General features: G+C 42.3%; 1 protein-coding gene across 5 annotated transcripts in view; it reads left to right on the top strand.

Moving 5' to 3' along the window:
- SLC4A11 (solute carrier family 4 member 11) overlaps positions 1–14,890 on the top strand; it is a 207,046-nt gene that overhangs the window by 95,424 nt on the left and 96,732 nt on the right. The window lies entirely within an intron of this gene.

Raw genomic sequence — 14,890 nt, 5'->3', positions numbered from 1 at the left:
AGGATTGGTTCAGAGGAGGTTTGTCATTGCCGTTCCCTGAGGCTGAGAGCGTGTGACATGCCCAAGGCCACCCAGTGAGTTTCATGGTTCAGCTGGGAATACAGTAGAACCCTGGTGTCCAGAGTTGTAGTCCAACACCCAAACCACTAAGCCATGCTGCCTCTCTACAAGGGCCAAAATCGGGGCGTTTTCACTCCTGCCCTCACTTTTAATTATCCTTCAGTTCTCAGATTTCTAGTATTTTATTAACTTAAAATTTTAGTTGAGCATGAATCATTGAGTCGTAGGCTTGGAAGAGACCCCAAAGGCCATCCCATTCAGTCCCATTCTGCTATCAAGGGATATACATCAAAGTTCTCCCGATAGATGGCCATCCAGCCTCTGCTTAAAAACCTCCAAAGGAGACTCTCTGAAACATCATCTTCCAACGTTGAGCAGCTCTTACCATCAGCAAGTTCTTCCTCATGTTGAGCTGGAATCTCTTTTCCTATAGTTTGAAGCCATTGCCCTATGTCTGGGTCTCTGGAGAAGTAGAAAACAAGCTTGGTCCATCCTCAGTAAGACATCTCTTCAAATATTCAGACATGGTTTTCATAGCCCTGCTTAGTCTTCTCTTCTCTAGGCTAAACATAGCCAACTCCCTAAGATACTCCTCTTAGGACTTGATGGTTTCCAGACCTTTCACCATTTTGATGGCCCTCCTCTGGACATGCTGCAGCTTCTCAACATCCTTCTTGAATTGTGGTGCCCAGAAATTGTGTTGCCCAGAACACAATATTCCAGGTGAAGTCTGACCAAAGTGCAATAGAGTAGTATTATTGCTTCCCTCGATATAGGCACTGCATTCCTGGAGAGATACAATTTAGGTACCAAAAACAAAGGTGAGGCAAAGTTATGGAGAGAATGCAAGCACACTCAGCAAATACAGTGGGCCCTTGGTATCCACTGGGATTTGTTTCCAGGGGCCCCCATGGATACCAAAATCCATGGATGTTCAAGTCCCATTGAATATAAATTGCATATTAAAAGGATGTCCCTTATACTGTATAAAATGGCAAAATCAAGGTTTGCTTTTTGGAAGTTACATATTTTAAAAAGATTTTCAAGCCGTGGATGCTTGAATCTGTGGATAAAAAATCCATGGCTATGGAGAGCTGACTATACAAGAGTTACTAAATGTGAACAGTTTTCACTGTCAGACTCCCTGCGATGCTAGAAATTTGAGGACTGAAGGAAAATTACATTGGGGTGTCAGAATTCTTATTTGGTCTGCAGGCCCTTATCCCCATTGCAACATCCCTGACTTCAGGCCATGTGGTGCTTCTCGAGAAGACTTTTTGTGCAATTGTATTGCTTTCAGTTACGGAATTTTACAGGGGAAGCCTATGACTATAATTTCCATTTGCAATCCTCCTGTATTATTCCACTGTTCTTTCCATCTATTTCCTTATCAGAAAAAGAAAGAAAGAAAGTGTGAATCAGGAAGGAAGAAGCAAATAACGGTGTACAGTCTTTCAGTGTGTCCAGTTCTGGGCACCACAATTCAAGAAGGATATTGACAAAGTTGGAATGTGTCCAGAAGAAGGTGACCAAAATGGTAAAAGGTGCGGAAACTATGCCCTAAGAAGAGCTGCTTAGGGAGCTGGGTATGTTTAGCTTAGAGAACAGAAGGTTAAGAGGTGATATGATAGCCCTTTTTCATGCAGGAGTAGCTGTGTTGGCCATTTAGTAAAAATTCAGACAAAAACCCACTAAACAGTGATACACAAAAAACTATGGATGCCAGCCATGAAAGCTTTTGACTTCACAGTGATATCTTTATTGGCCAACCAAAATGCACAATAAGCTTGCAACAAGTATATTGTGCATTTTGGTTGGCCAATAAAGGCATCACTGTTTGGTGGTTTTTTGCTTGAGCCCTTTTTCAGTATTTGAAGGGATGTCATGTTAAGGATGCAGCAAGCTTGTTTTCTGCTGCTCGAGAGAATAAGACACAGAGCAATGGATGCAAGCTAGAGGGAAAGAGATTCCACTTAATCTTTAGGAAGAACTTTCTGACTGTAAAAGCTGTTTGGCAGTGGAAGGCGATGCCTTGGAGTGTGGCGGAGTCTGAAACCACTACACTACCCTTGCTGTCTAGATACAAGCAGTGAGGTCTATTATTTTCTTGCTCAGCGTGTGAGACCATTGCAAATAATAATAATTTTCTGACCATGACAGATGAAAGGCCAATAGAGAGACTCGTGAAATTGGAAGGGTCCCCACAGGCCATGTCCAACTCCCCAGCTCAGTGCAGGAAATCTGCCTAGAGCATTCCCAGCAGATAGCTCTCCAGCCTCATTCCACCACCCTTTGGTTGTCTAAACCCTCTACCCATCAAGAAGTTCCTTCTAATGTTCAGTTGACATCTACCCTCCTGTAGCTTAAAACCTGTAGACCTGGTCCTGCATTCTGGGGCAGCAGAGACCAAGCCTGGCCTCTCCTCTCTGGCCTTTATCACACGGGAGGCTTACCGTGAGTAAATCGCCATGAAATAGTGAGAATTTGGCAATAACAGAACATCCTGTTATTCTCACAGGAGAAGCAAGCCCTAATACCTCCATGATGATTTACTGATGGGAGAAGCACGGGGGGGTGTGAACCTTGATCATGCTTCTTTCACGATTTCTGATAATTTCATGGCAGTTTACTCACAATAAGCCTCCCGTGTGATAACGTCCTCTGTGACAGCCTTTTAGATATTCAAAGAGGGCAATCATGTCACCCCTCCTCCATCTTCTCTTCACCAGGCTGAACATGCCCAGAGCATTCAACCATTCCTCATAAAGTTCAAGATGCCAGTGCCTTGAGATTTTCTGGTAGGGCAGCATCTCTGTACTCACCCGAGAGATCTGGTGGGATAGAACTGGTAGGAGAGGGTCTTCTTGGTGGCTGCTCCCAGGCTCTGGTGGGACTCTCTTCCTAGACACGTTAGACTGGCACCCTCCCTATTGTCCTTTCATCGGCAGGAGAAGACCTTTTTGTTTTAGTGGGACCTTGATGCTGGTTGCTTGGCGGGGGGGCAGGGAAGACCTTTCATAATGGATGGTATGGTTTATTCAGAGACATGGCCATGTTAGTCTGGAATATCAGTCCGCAAAGGGATCTTGTAGCACCTTTGAGACTAACTTTGCAAAAGGAAGTTGCAACATAAGCTTTTATATACTTGGTCTCCTTCCTCAGATGAATGGAGTGAACTGATGCCCAGGAAGGACCTTAACCAAGATGGTATGAATAGCCATGGAAATGCAAAAAAAATTGGTACAGTGATGTGGTGACATGTTTTGTTTGAGCTGAAGGATAAAGGCAGGAGGAAAGATGTTGCCTAAGTCCAGGGAGGTGGGTGACCATATGAAGGATGGAGGGGTTTTTTGCATGTGCTGTGGGCAGGCGGGGAAACAGAAAGGAGATGTGAGAAACTGGCTGTGGCTGCATCTGATTCCTCACTGCAGAAATAAATCGGTTTGACACTACTTTCATTGCCATGGTTCAGTGCTATGGAATTTTGGGATTGGTAGTTTTGTGAGATATTCGCCCTTCTCTGTCGAAGAGTGCTCTGGTGCCACAACAAACTACTAAAAGTTCCTGGAATCCTATAGCATTGAACCATGGCAGTTAAAGTGGTGCCAGCCTGAATTATTTCTGCAGTGCAGATGCAGCCTAAGAGTGTAAGGTTGAGTTATTAACCAGCATTATAATATGTGTTATAATATGTAAACATACCCAGATCCCTAAGGTGCCAGGAAACTATTAGTGGTGCTTTTAACTAGTTTCAGATTTATTGATACCGTAGTTCAGTTACTTTAACTTTTCTTCTTTTTCTTTTTGGAGTGGGAAAAGGGCAGGATGATGGTAAGATGATACTAGAGAATATTCCAAGAGTAGGGAAAATAAAGCTGTTGCGGCACATGGCAATCATGAAAGGATGTTTTTCTGTATCTTGACCTGTCCTGAACCCCTGGATTGTCCCCCCCCCCCATAAAAAAATAAAATTACCTCTGCTGGAAGCATAAGACGTGACCATTCAGCTTTGAAACAATTCCCAGGGGCTGTTTAACAGTATAAGAAATAAAGTTTTCTAAAACCAGTGGCTTTCCTTCTATCTCCAGGTATTGTTGTTGTTTTTGCTTTCAGTAGTCCATGTGGCCAGTGGAAGGTCCTTGGAAGAAGAAAAACCCCAGTCTCACCTTGTCTGGTTCCTGGATGCATCTCTGGGTGTAGAAGTAATGTAGTTTGACATCACTTTAAGCACTGTAGCTCCATCTTTTGAAATCCTGAGATTTCTAGTTTTGCAAGGTCTGTAGCCTTCATTGCCACAGAGTGCTGGTGCCTCATGAAACTACAAGTGCCAGGATTCTGTAGGATGGAGCCTTGGCAGTTAAAGTGGTGTCAAAGTGCATTATTTCTCCAGTGCAGATGTACCCCAAAGACCCTCTTATCCCCAAGCACAGCATCCCGAATGTCTGACGTTTATTTGGGACTGGGCAAAACCAGGCTGAAATGCTGCGTTTGTTATCTCCAAAAGCAACTGCTTGTGCATCACGTCGCGTGAAGAAGCGTGCAAACTTTAATTGCATGGATTTTTAGAGATTTGTTTCAGAGCAACTGCTCTGTGCTGTTTCTTTAAAAAAGACACACACAAAGAAAACAGCGCCATTCTTGCATTTATATGGAGTTATATGTGAGGTTTCAATATCCCTTTGTCCAATATGCGTATCTCCCCTCTCTGCTTCCTTGTCTAAATTTGTCTCTTTCAGCTGTTGTGTATGTTTGTATGTGTGTGAGAGAGGATTACAAATCAGACCAAATTGGCAAGTATTTCCTGAGATGAAGTATTTCCAGAATCAACATTGCTTTATCTTTTTTCTCCCCTTCCCACCATCCCACTCCCAATATAAACAAACCAAAGCAATCTTATGTTTTCTTGCAGGCATAACTGGGGCCCCTATACACTGTACATTGTAGTCTTTTCTATCATCCATCTTGTTTCTTTAAGCCTTTACATTTTAAGCCTTTGCACCAAGGTTTCTCAAGCAGGATTCCCAGGATTATTAGGGTTTTGTGAGAGAGGAAATATTAGGATTAATAATAGGAATATTAGGAAAATTTATTATTGTTGTTGTTGATAATATGAATAGTAATCATCATCATCATCACCATTGTCATAAATGATAATAGGAGTATTACAATAGGAGTATTGGGGTGGAAACCTTTTGTTTGGAGTTGTATCTACAATAAGAGTTCCCTGAGACCTGAAAAATTATTTTAAGGGTTCCTCCAGGGTAAGTAAAAAGGTTGAGAAAGGCTGCTTTAATCACTTCATCTGTTGCTTCCCCTTCCTTTACCCACTATGACGCTGGTTTAACTAGAATTCAGAGTTCAAATATGGAACAAAATATCCCATTTGTGGGGCCAGATTGCATCTCTTCATGATGTGTGTGTTTCTTTCCAAGTGAATTTATTGCAAAATCCTAGGCGCATCAGAAGGAGTCCCAGTGACACGTCAGGTGGCTTTGCGTAATTCTCGTTGTACACCTTCAAGTCGTTCCTGATTTACAATGATCCTGTGACCCTATCCTGGGGTTTTCTTAGCAAGGTTTGTTCAGGGAAGGTTTGCCATTGCCTTCCCCTGAGGCTGAGAGCGTGTGACTTGCCCAAGGTCACTCAGTGGGTTTTGTGGCTGAGCTGGGAATTGAACCCTGGTCTCCACTCTCCTAGTTCAACACTCAAACCACTCTACCATAATGGCATAGGCATTGCAAAACTTGCAGCTTTCCAAATGTTGTTAGATTCCAGCTCCTGTTATCCCCAGCTGGCATGGTGAGTAGTGCGGGATGATGGGAACTGTAATACAACCACACCCGGAGGGCTACATGCTCTCAGTGCTAGGTTGCAGCCATAGCAACCTTGTCTTCATGCTGTTCTGTATTTCCTTGTACTTTTGAAATTTTCATGCTTGAGAGCTGCTCCTGTGCAAACTTCATTTGCGGATGCTCTTGCATGCTTAATGTTTACATTGGTCTGGTTTTCAGTGATGATCACATTGTGATTTGCATTGATGTCAGTCATTCTAGTGGATGGGTCAAATCCTCGTGGTATGTGTCCTTCTCGCCACTGCCCTCCACCTTTCCTAGCATTATTGTATTTTCTAGCAAATCATGCCTTCTCATAAAATGGCCAAGGTATGACAGCTTCCGTTTGGTCATCTTGGCCTCCAGGGAGAGATCAAGCTTGATCTGTTCTAGGGCCCATTTGTTTGGTTTTTTTTGTCATCCATGGTCCCTAACGTAATAACCCAAAATTGGATTTTCACCTGAATTTTTATTGCTGCAAGGTAAAAAGAAAGCCATTGAACTTGCAAAACAATGCATCATGGATTTAGACTTCTGCAAATTGTTGAGTGAAATTAATATACAAAGAACATCCTCCATTTACCCTTGACTGAACATTAAGAGTGCTCTTCCATCATATATGACCAAGATTATTTATCCAAAGTGCAGGAGAGTAAATTGGCTTTGGCAGGGATCAATACTTTCCCCATTGCGGTGACTTTAGGTAGATTTGGAGAAGGATTCCTTTGGAGGAATGCTGATACTAGTGTTGGGCAGTCAGCTGTGGAAAGCCTCGAACATATAGTGCTTCAGTGCTGTTTGTACAATGTCTCAAAATAGAAATCTATAGCACAGTGGCTGGAGAGAACATGATATTCTGGTGTTCCTATTGATAAGCCAGATCTATAGAGTAGTATTTCATAGAATCACAGAGTTGAAAAGAGTCTCATGCGCCATCAACTCTGACCAACTTCTCAAATGTGGATAGAGTATCCCCAGAAGGTTTGGCCTCTTGAACACATCCAGAAAATGATTTGGCCAGGTTTCCAACTTCCAACCCTTTATCATGGGTTTTCTTTCATGGAGTTTTCATGGGTCTTCTTTAGAGGTTTATAAATAGAGGATGGGAAGGGCATCTTTCAGGAGTGTTGCAACTGTGTATTCTTGCATGGCAAGAGTTGGACTGGATTGCTCTTGTGTCCCTTCCCAATTCAAATTCATCAATGTTTGATGAATTTTGTTAAAATACATTATACATAGTTGGGATCTATATCTGCGTTTCGTATTTTGTGGTTGTAAGTTGGCTACGTCATTGTATTTTGTAAGCAATTCCATTTTATCAAATTGATAAAGTGTGTGTGTTTGAAAATAAGTGCATGTTCATATGCAAATTATCATACGTCCATGATATGCATCTTAATAGCAACATGGTGTATGAAAAAGGACTTTGAGTATGAACTGGTGCAGATGTGTGTTTTTTGTGGTGCTGAGACCAGAGATGCCCCTAGCAGTATGTCTAAATTCTGGTTACTGTGTAGGGATTAGGTGGCAATTCCCTTGTGGAGCTGAACTACAAATGAGCCTGACCTTTCTTAAAATGGCATGTCCAGGATTTGGTTTAATTAAGAAGGATCTACACTGTATCCTCACTGCTGGAGTTGTAGAACAATGTTTCAGAAGAATATCAAATTGAACTGGGAAATCAAAAAGCCAAATGAGACCCAGGGTGGTATTGTAAGTGTCCTTCTTTGTGGTCTCTGTGATTCACACACATGGGCTATCTGCACCTGCAAGGTGTAAATAAAGGGATGGATGCATGGATGTTCAGGAACATTATACCTCTGAATGGCCAGTGCCTGAAAGCCAGCATGTTGTAGTGGTTTGAGCATTGGCCTAGGACTCTGGAGACCAGGGTTCGAATTATCACTGGGCCATGGAAACCCACTTGAACAAGTCACACTCTCTCAGCCCAAGGGGAAGGCAAAGACAAACCTCTGAACAAATCTTGCCAAGGAAAGCCTGTGATAGGGTTCACCATAAGTCAGAAATGGGTTGAAGGTACACAACAACAACAACAAACATAGCCTGGGCTTTTGCTTTTCCTGTACTGTACTTTCAACATTCAAGTAAGTGTGTGTATGCTTTTTAAAAATAATGAGGAAAAAAGGTTATCACTCTTCTGAATCAATTGACTGGCTGTTCTTCCCATAGCTGGGAAATGTTTTCTCCTTCAGATTATCACCCTCAGAACCCCCAAGCCTTTTGGCCATGTTAGTTGTGGGAATTATAGTCCCCAAAAGTAACTTCACCAAGCCCTGAGTCTTCTAGGCGCCACTGTGCTGAACTTTCCTTTGGCACGGAGAGGTTGTTTTTATCAGGGTTAATTTTCTTGGAATGCTTGAGGATAATAGGCAGCGTGTTAAAAATAACTGGCGTAAATATTAATGGCATGTGCAGTTTGTTCGGTGAGTGGTGAGTGACATTCAAGAAAGACACAAGCTGCCATATACTCTTACTCCATTTTTCTATCTCTCTCAGTTCAAAAAATTCATATAGAATATATTCCTTTTTTCCTCTATAATTCTAAGCCAGGGATGGGCAACTGTGGAAGAGAAGGGTGCCACATTAGATCTCTGGGAGACCTTGGTGGACTGCACCTTCTACCTGATGCTGCTGCAAAAAAAAATATCATTTCTGATCCCAAATGCTCATGAACTCCTGGCATGGGGACATGTTTTGGGACATTTTGGGGCTATGGCGTAGTGGTTTCAGTGAAGGACTGTACAACCCTGGAGACCAGGGTTCAATGTCCAGCCCAGCTATGAAACCCACTGGGTGACCTCTGGCAAGTCACACTCTCTCAGCCTCAGTGGAAGGCAATGGCAAACCTCCTCTCAACAAATCTTTCTGGAAAACCCCATGATAGGTTCTCCTTAGAATCTCCATAAGGCAGAAATGACTTGAAAGCACACAACACGCAGAGCAGTGATTCCCAAACCCTGGACCTCAAAGTGTTTTGGATTTTAACTGCCAGAAATCTCAGCCAGTGGTCTGGGATTCCGGGAAGTCCAAAACATCTGGAAGGTCAGAAATCCAAAACATCTGGGAGCTTAGGAATCATCCTCCTGGAGGGTATTTCAGAGAGTTTTAAGGCAAAATAGGGGCTCCAAACATGTTGGAAATGCTCTTCGTGTCCCATGGATACTGTTTTGGGGCATCTTGGAACAATTTTTTTTAAATTTGATCCCTGGAAGGAACCACTAGAGAATTACGGGACACTCAGAGAAGGGACAAGAACAAAATTTAGATGTAAGGGATTCGAACCCTGAGCCGTAGTCCAACGCTCAAACCACTACGCTGGTGGAGTTCCCTTATTTTTGCATCCCCCTATAGTTATGCCCTTGCTAATGGACTGGTGCTTATTGGGAAGCAATAAGCACTAATATGGAGCCTTTTCAGGTTGATAATAATTGTACGTTATGTAGGGTAAATCCATCTGGCATAAGAAAGGTTAAACATGCTCCCCTTCCAAAAAAATAAAATAAACCATAGACCTATTTCAGAGTCACTTTGTTGGATGGAAAACAAAGCAACACTGCGCTTTTATCCCAAGTTCCAAAAGAATTCAATGCATTCTTCTCCTTCCCGCCGCATTGTTGTGTAGATTCTTGCAAACAGGGTAGGAAATGTCATTCAGAGCTTTTGGCCAGTGGCCATTGTGTTTTTAGGGATGCCTTTTGTAATTGCAGAACCGTAGTTGGACGGGAGGGAAAGCCAACATAATCTGGTTGATGGCAAGATCTAATAGCAATAGGCGGCAAGGAGCCAAATGAATGCTGAGGTCACTTAAAGACGATGTTAGAAAAAAAGTAGGAGATGGGAACGTTCATCCAGTGTCAACAGTTTTGCAGGTTGAGAAGGATTCTGTGTAGTTAGTGTGTAGGGGAAGTGTAAAATCCTACTCAAATGTTTCTATAAGCAGGGCCTTTCCTCTTTCTCTTGCCAATAGTAGGCCAGTCTTGGAATCACAGAGCTGGAAGGGACCCTAAAGGTCATCTAATCCATTGTCGCCCAAATGGAGGGATCTGTAGCAAAAGCATTCCTGATAGGTGGCCATCAATCAAACGTCTTGTGGCCATCAACCAAACATCTATTCCACTGTCAAATAGCTCTCACTACCAGAAAGTTCCTCCAAACGTTTGCTGAGATTCTTCTTTCTTGTGAATTGAATCCATTGGTTCCTCTGGAGGATCAGAAAAGTTTGCCCCATCTTGGACATAAAAGGCCTTAAGATATTTGAAGAGGGCCATCAGAGCACCTCTCAATCTTATCTTTGCCTCTCTAATCATACCTAGTTCCCTCAACCATTTCTTGCAGAGCTTTCATCAAGTTTCCAGACCTTTTCAATTTTGGTTGCCCTCCTCTGGACATTTGCAAACCCATCAATGTCCTTCTTGAACTGTGGTGCCCAAAATTGGACAGAATAGGCAAGGCATGCTTTAACCAACGTTGATTAAAGTGGTACTGTTACTTCCAATACTTGAACCCAGCTTGCCCACAAAAATGAACTGGAGACCAGGGTTTGATTCTTCACTCAGCCATGAAACCCACTGGGCAGTTTGCTGTAGCACCAGAATTTCCTGACAGAGAAGGCTAAATATCTCACAAAACTACAAATTCCAGAATTCCACAGCATCAGCTCTACATGAGTGTCTCCTATTCAATAAAGATGGAATGGGTAAATAGAAATAATCGTTTGGGTCAGTGCATGAGGTCACACCTGTTTGTTAAGTTTGTTAACTAATTTTTCACCCATGAGAACAACTGCTAACAGATTTGTGCCTAAATCTTTGGTCCTGTCTAGAGTGGACCCATTGTATGTATTAGATTTATCTCTCTATTAACGCACCATTCAACAATTGGTTGAATGGGTTTATTCTACTTGGGAACAACCCAGACAAAAATTGTTATTAAGTGTGCAAATTGGAAGAAATGAATGACTTATCTCCATTCCACAATCTAGGAGCGTCCACCTTTTCATCTTTTTAAATATGAAGATCTAAGACAGTGGCATGAAGACATTCATTTTCGCACTAATAATAATAATAATACAGTTGGCCCTCCACATCTGTGACTTTGACTTTTGTGGATTTGATTATTTGAGGTTTTGATTAGTACGTTCTCTCTAGGAATCTCTAGGTCTTCCAGAGACCTTGCCTAAGAAAACCCTATGAAATCCTTGGAGTTATTAAAATTTGACAGGCGACTTGGGAGGAATATAGGTTGCATTGAATGATAGTTGTGGTGATCAAAATGTTGGGCTTCTATGAGCACAGTGGTGACGATCAGGTAGCAATAGATATTGTTGGACTAACATTCTCAGCATTCCTCACCATTGACTATGCTGGCTAGGACAGCTGGGACTTGTTCAACAAGATCTGGAGAATTGCATGAGTCTCAATCCATCTTAGAATACCTTACCTAAATACATCTGGGGAAGTAGAGTGAAGTCTATGAAAGCTCATACTGCCAGTTTCTTTCTTTCAGTTAGTACCAAAGGTCCTACAAGATCTCTCCACAGACTAATTCTACAGACTAACTTGGCTATATCCATTGAATTCTAACTTACTTAAACTTCACCAGAGCCAAAGACCAACCAAATGCCCCAGTGATGCATGGATGGAGATCAAGTAGAGGTAGCAAACATCTGCATCTGGAGGCGGGGCAGGTCATGAGATGTTATCCAGATGTTTTAGGCTAAGCACCATGATTCCCAAATTCTGGTTCTCCAGGTGTTTTGGACTTCAGCTCCCAGAAGCCTCATCTTGACCAATGGTCTGGGATTCTGGAAGAGGAAGTCTAAAACACCTGGAAGGCCAGAGTTTGGGCATCACTTGACTAAAAATTCCCTATTCCCTCACCACTGGCCAAGACTGACAGGGATGGTCCATTATAGTACAGTAGTTGTAGCCCAAAAAGCAACTTTCCCAAGCTGTGAAGTTGTGTTTAGTTGTCCTGGGAAACTAATAAGAGACCAGGAGATGCCATCTTCCATAGATTAATCCAGTCCCCCCCCCCCCAAACCTTTTAAAGCCTTATCAGCCGAAGGCGATTATTAACACCTCTTGTAGTAATGAGTTCCATGAACTCATTATTGCATGAAATAATTTGAGAGGGAGTTACTTAAATGAAACCTTGCCCCAAGCAATGCAATTGATCAAGGCAACATTTGGCCAGAAGTGCAGAGAATTAACCACCATCTTGAAAAAGAAATATCTGAGTTGTAATTCTACTGGAGGTTTCTCCTGGGAATATCCTTGTCTCAGAAAAGCATCTTCCATCTTTCCTCCTCATCTGAAAATAGCTCAGATTGGTAATAGCCAAATAGGCAAGCCAGAATGAGAATAGAATTGGAATCTTCATTCCTAATAAACAGCAAATCTGTCCAGAACTGTGGCATAAACATAGCCCAGGGATGCTCCTGAAAATGGCATCTTGGTGTATTTACTCTTGCCACAGGTAGGAACCCTTGGCTCAGTGAACGAGGCCATAGCCCTGAGTTTGCAAGACATGAGAAGGGCTTTTAATAACGGGATCTCTTGGAGGCCCCTCATTCCTAGGGTCCATCAACGAAGGAACCTTTGCCCAGGGATATCAGGCTATCGTCTTCTTAGCTTACCTATTGGCAATGGTGCTGAATGGGAGGAACTCACGACCTTATTTTATTTTATTTATATTGGCCATTTCTCCCAAAATGGGGCCCAGGACAGTTTACCATAAAAGATTAAAGGAAAGTGCAATTACAATAATATGCAGTACAAAAAAAACATCAAATAGACCGCCATATTGAAATAGTTTAACATTTTAAAAAAATACATACAAAATGTAAGGTCACAGTACAATTGTCCCTCTGTGTCCATGGATTCTGGATCCGTGGATTCAACCATTCATGGCTTGGAAATCTTCCATTGAGATTGAGGGGAGGTGGGAAGGGAGGGAGATTCCAAAAAGCAAACCTTGATTTTGCCACTTGATATTGTTGTTGTTGGTAACTTGAGTCGGCCTCGTCTCATGGTGACCCTTTGGATGAGAGTTCTCCAATACCCTCTGACTGCCACTACTCTATTTAGTTCTTGCAAATCCAGGCCCTTGACTTCTTTGATTGATTCCACCCATCTGACATGCGGTCTTCCTCTCTTTCTGTTGCCTTCTACCATTCCTAGCATTATTGTCTTTTCTAGTTACTCATGCCTTCCAGTGATGGGGCCAAGGTATGACAGTCTCAGATAGATACAGTCTGTGAGATAGCCAAATAATTCTTTTAAAAATTTCCTTTAAAAGCACCACCCGTTCTCAAATTTTCACTTCAACCACATGAAACCATGTATGCGTAGGTGCGTTTAGGCTGTGTGTATTATATTGTGAGCTGAAGGTATAGTTTTAATTTTGCTAGTTGTTTATGTAACAAATATAACCATTACAGTCAGTAATATATGGGAATTAGGATTTATGAGTGACATTAGTACAAAAAACATTCCTAAGGATTGTGAAGTCGAAGAGTTTCACGGCCAGCATCCATAGATTTTTGTGGGTTTTTCGGGCTATGTGGCCATGTTCTAGAAAAGTTTATTCTCGACGTTTCGCCAGCTTTCTCTGAAGGTGCCAGCCACAGATGAAAGCCTTCGACTTCACAATCCTTAGGAACGTTTTAAATGTCAGGAATAACTCTTCTAGAACATGGCTACTTAGTCCGAAAAGCCCACAAAAATCTATTCCTAAGGATTCTTTATGGAGTGGTATGAGAGGAGGAGGTCAATGGAAGGGGGGTGACGCCATGAGTTTCCCCACTGGGTGATGCCAACCCCAGTGACAGCACTGGTAGTGGTTCTGCTCATTATTGGGGGGAAATAAGTAACATTGAGTTCTCATCACTAGCACATGAGTGTTTACACACAGACATTCTGTAAATGGAGAAACAAGACTGTCTTGGTGGAGTATTTGTGGAAGCGTGAAGCGCTAGTTTGCTTTCATCTTTGCCAGTCTTTGAAAATACTCTCGAGTTGGTTTTGACAAAAGGATGCAGTTCAGAGAAGGCACTCAAACAGAACTTGCATTTGCTCATGCTCCATTTGAAGGAAGAGTCAGCGTGGTTTAAGTGAACAACTTGATTTTTAAGTTGAGCAACAGGGATTTGGATGTACAGCGTTGCTTCCCCAGCGGATGAGAGAATGACATTTGTCTTCTTTCATCAAGCTCTCCCTTCACATCCGTGCTGCGTAAAGTACCATTAACTTTCTGTGGCTGGGCTGTTGTGTCATCATTTTTGAAACTGATGTGTGGAATAAGATGTTTACTGCCTGTCAATTGTGTGTGCATGCATGCGTGTGTCTGTGTGTGTTCCACCTTTTGGTCTTTTACATATCAATGCTAGTCATCAAGTGGTTTCAGTAATTTAATTGAACGTTACTCCTCCTTTCCCCAATGAATCATTTTGAGTAACAATAAGGATATGTTGCCTATAATTTTCAAGGTCTAAAATAGGGTTTGGGGTTGTTGTTGGTAAGAATGAGTAATGGCCAATCTCTTCTTAATGAAGCAGAGCTTTGGTCTTGTCCCACATGGCCCTAATATGGGGATCCCATTGTGAGATATGTATTTTCCCTTAGAATTTTAAGGCTGGTTAGTATTGGAAATGGCAGCATAGGGGACAAAATGAGAGTTTTCATCCAAACACTGAGTAGATTCCTGGTGGTTAGGCCCATGAGCTACACCACTGTGCAACAAAAGACACTCTTCAAGTGTTGTGGAACCCCACTCTTGGCATGCAGAAAACCCCAAGTTTATTTCAGCCTAAAGGATCAGATAGTGTCTGATGTGGAAGTACCCTGTCTAAGAACCTTGGAGAACATGGTTTTGCTCAGAGTAGTATTGACAGTACTAGATCGGAGGCCCTTCTGCATTACACGGTGATAGCACTATGATTCCACTTTAATTGCACTGGCAACATCCTATGGGAACCT

This window comes from Sceloporus undulatus, chromosome 5 (genome assembly GCF_019175285.1).
Source record: "Sceloporus undulatus isolate JIND9_A2432 ecotype Alabama chromosome 5, SceUnd_v1.1, whole genome shotgun sequence".
In the NCBI taxonomy this organism is placed as follows: domain Eukaryota; kingdom Metazoa; phylum Chordata; class Lepidosauria; order Squamata; family Phrynosomatidae; genus Sceloporus; species Sceloporus undulatus.
This window is presented reverse-complemented; position numbering and strand designations above follow the sequence as displayed.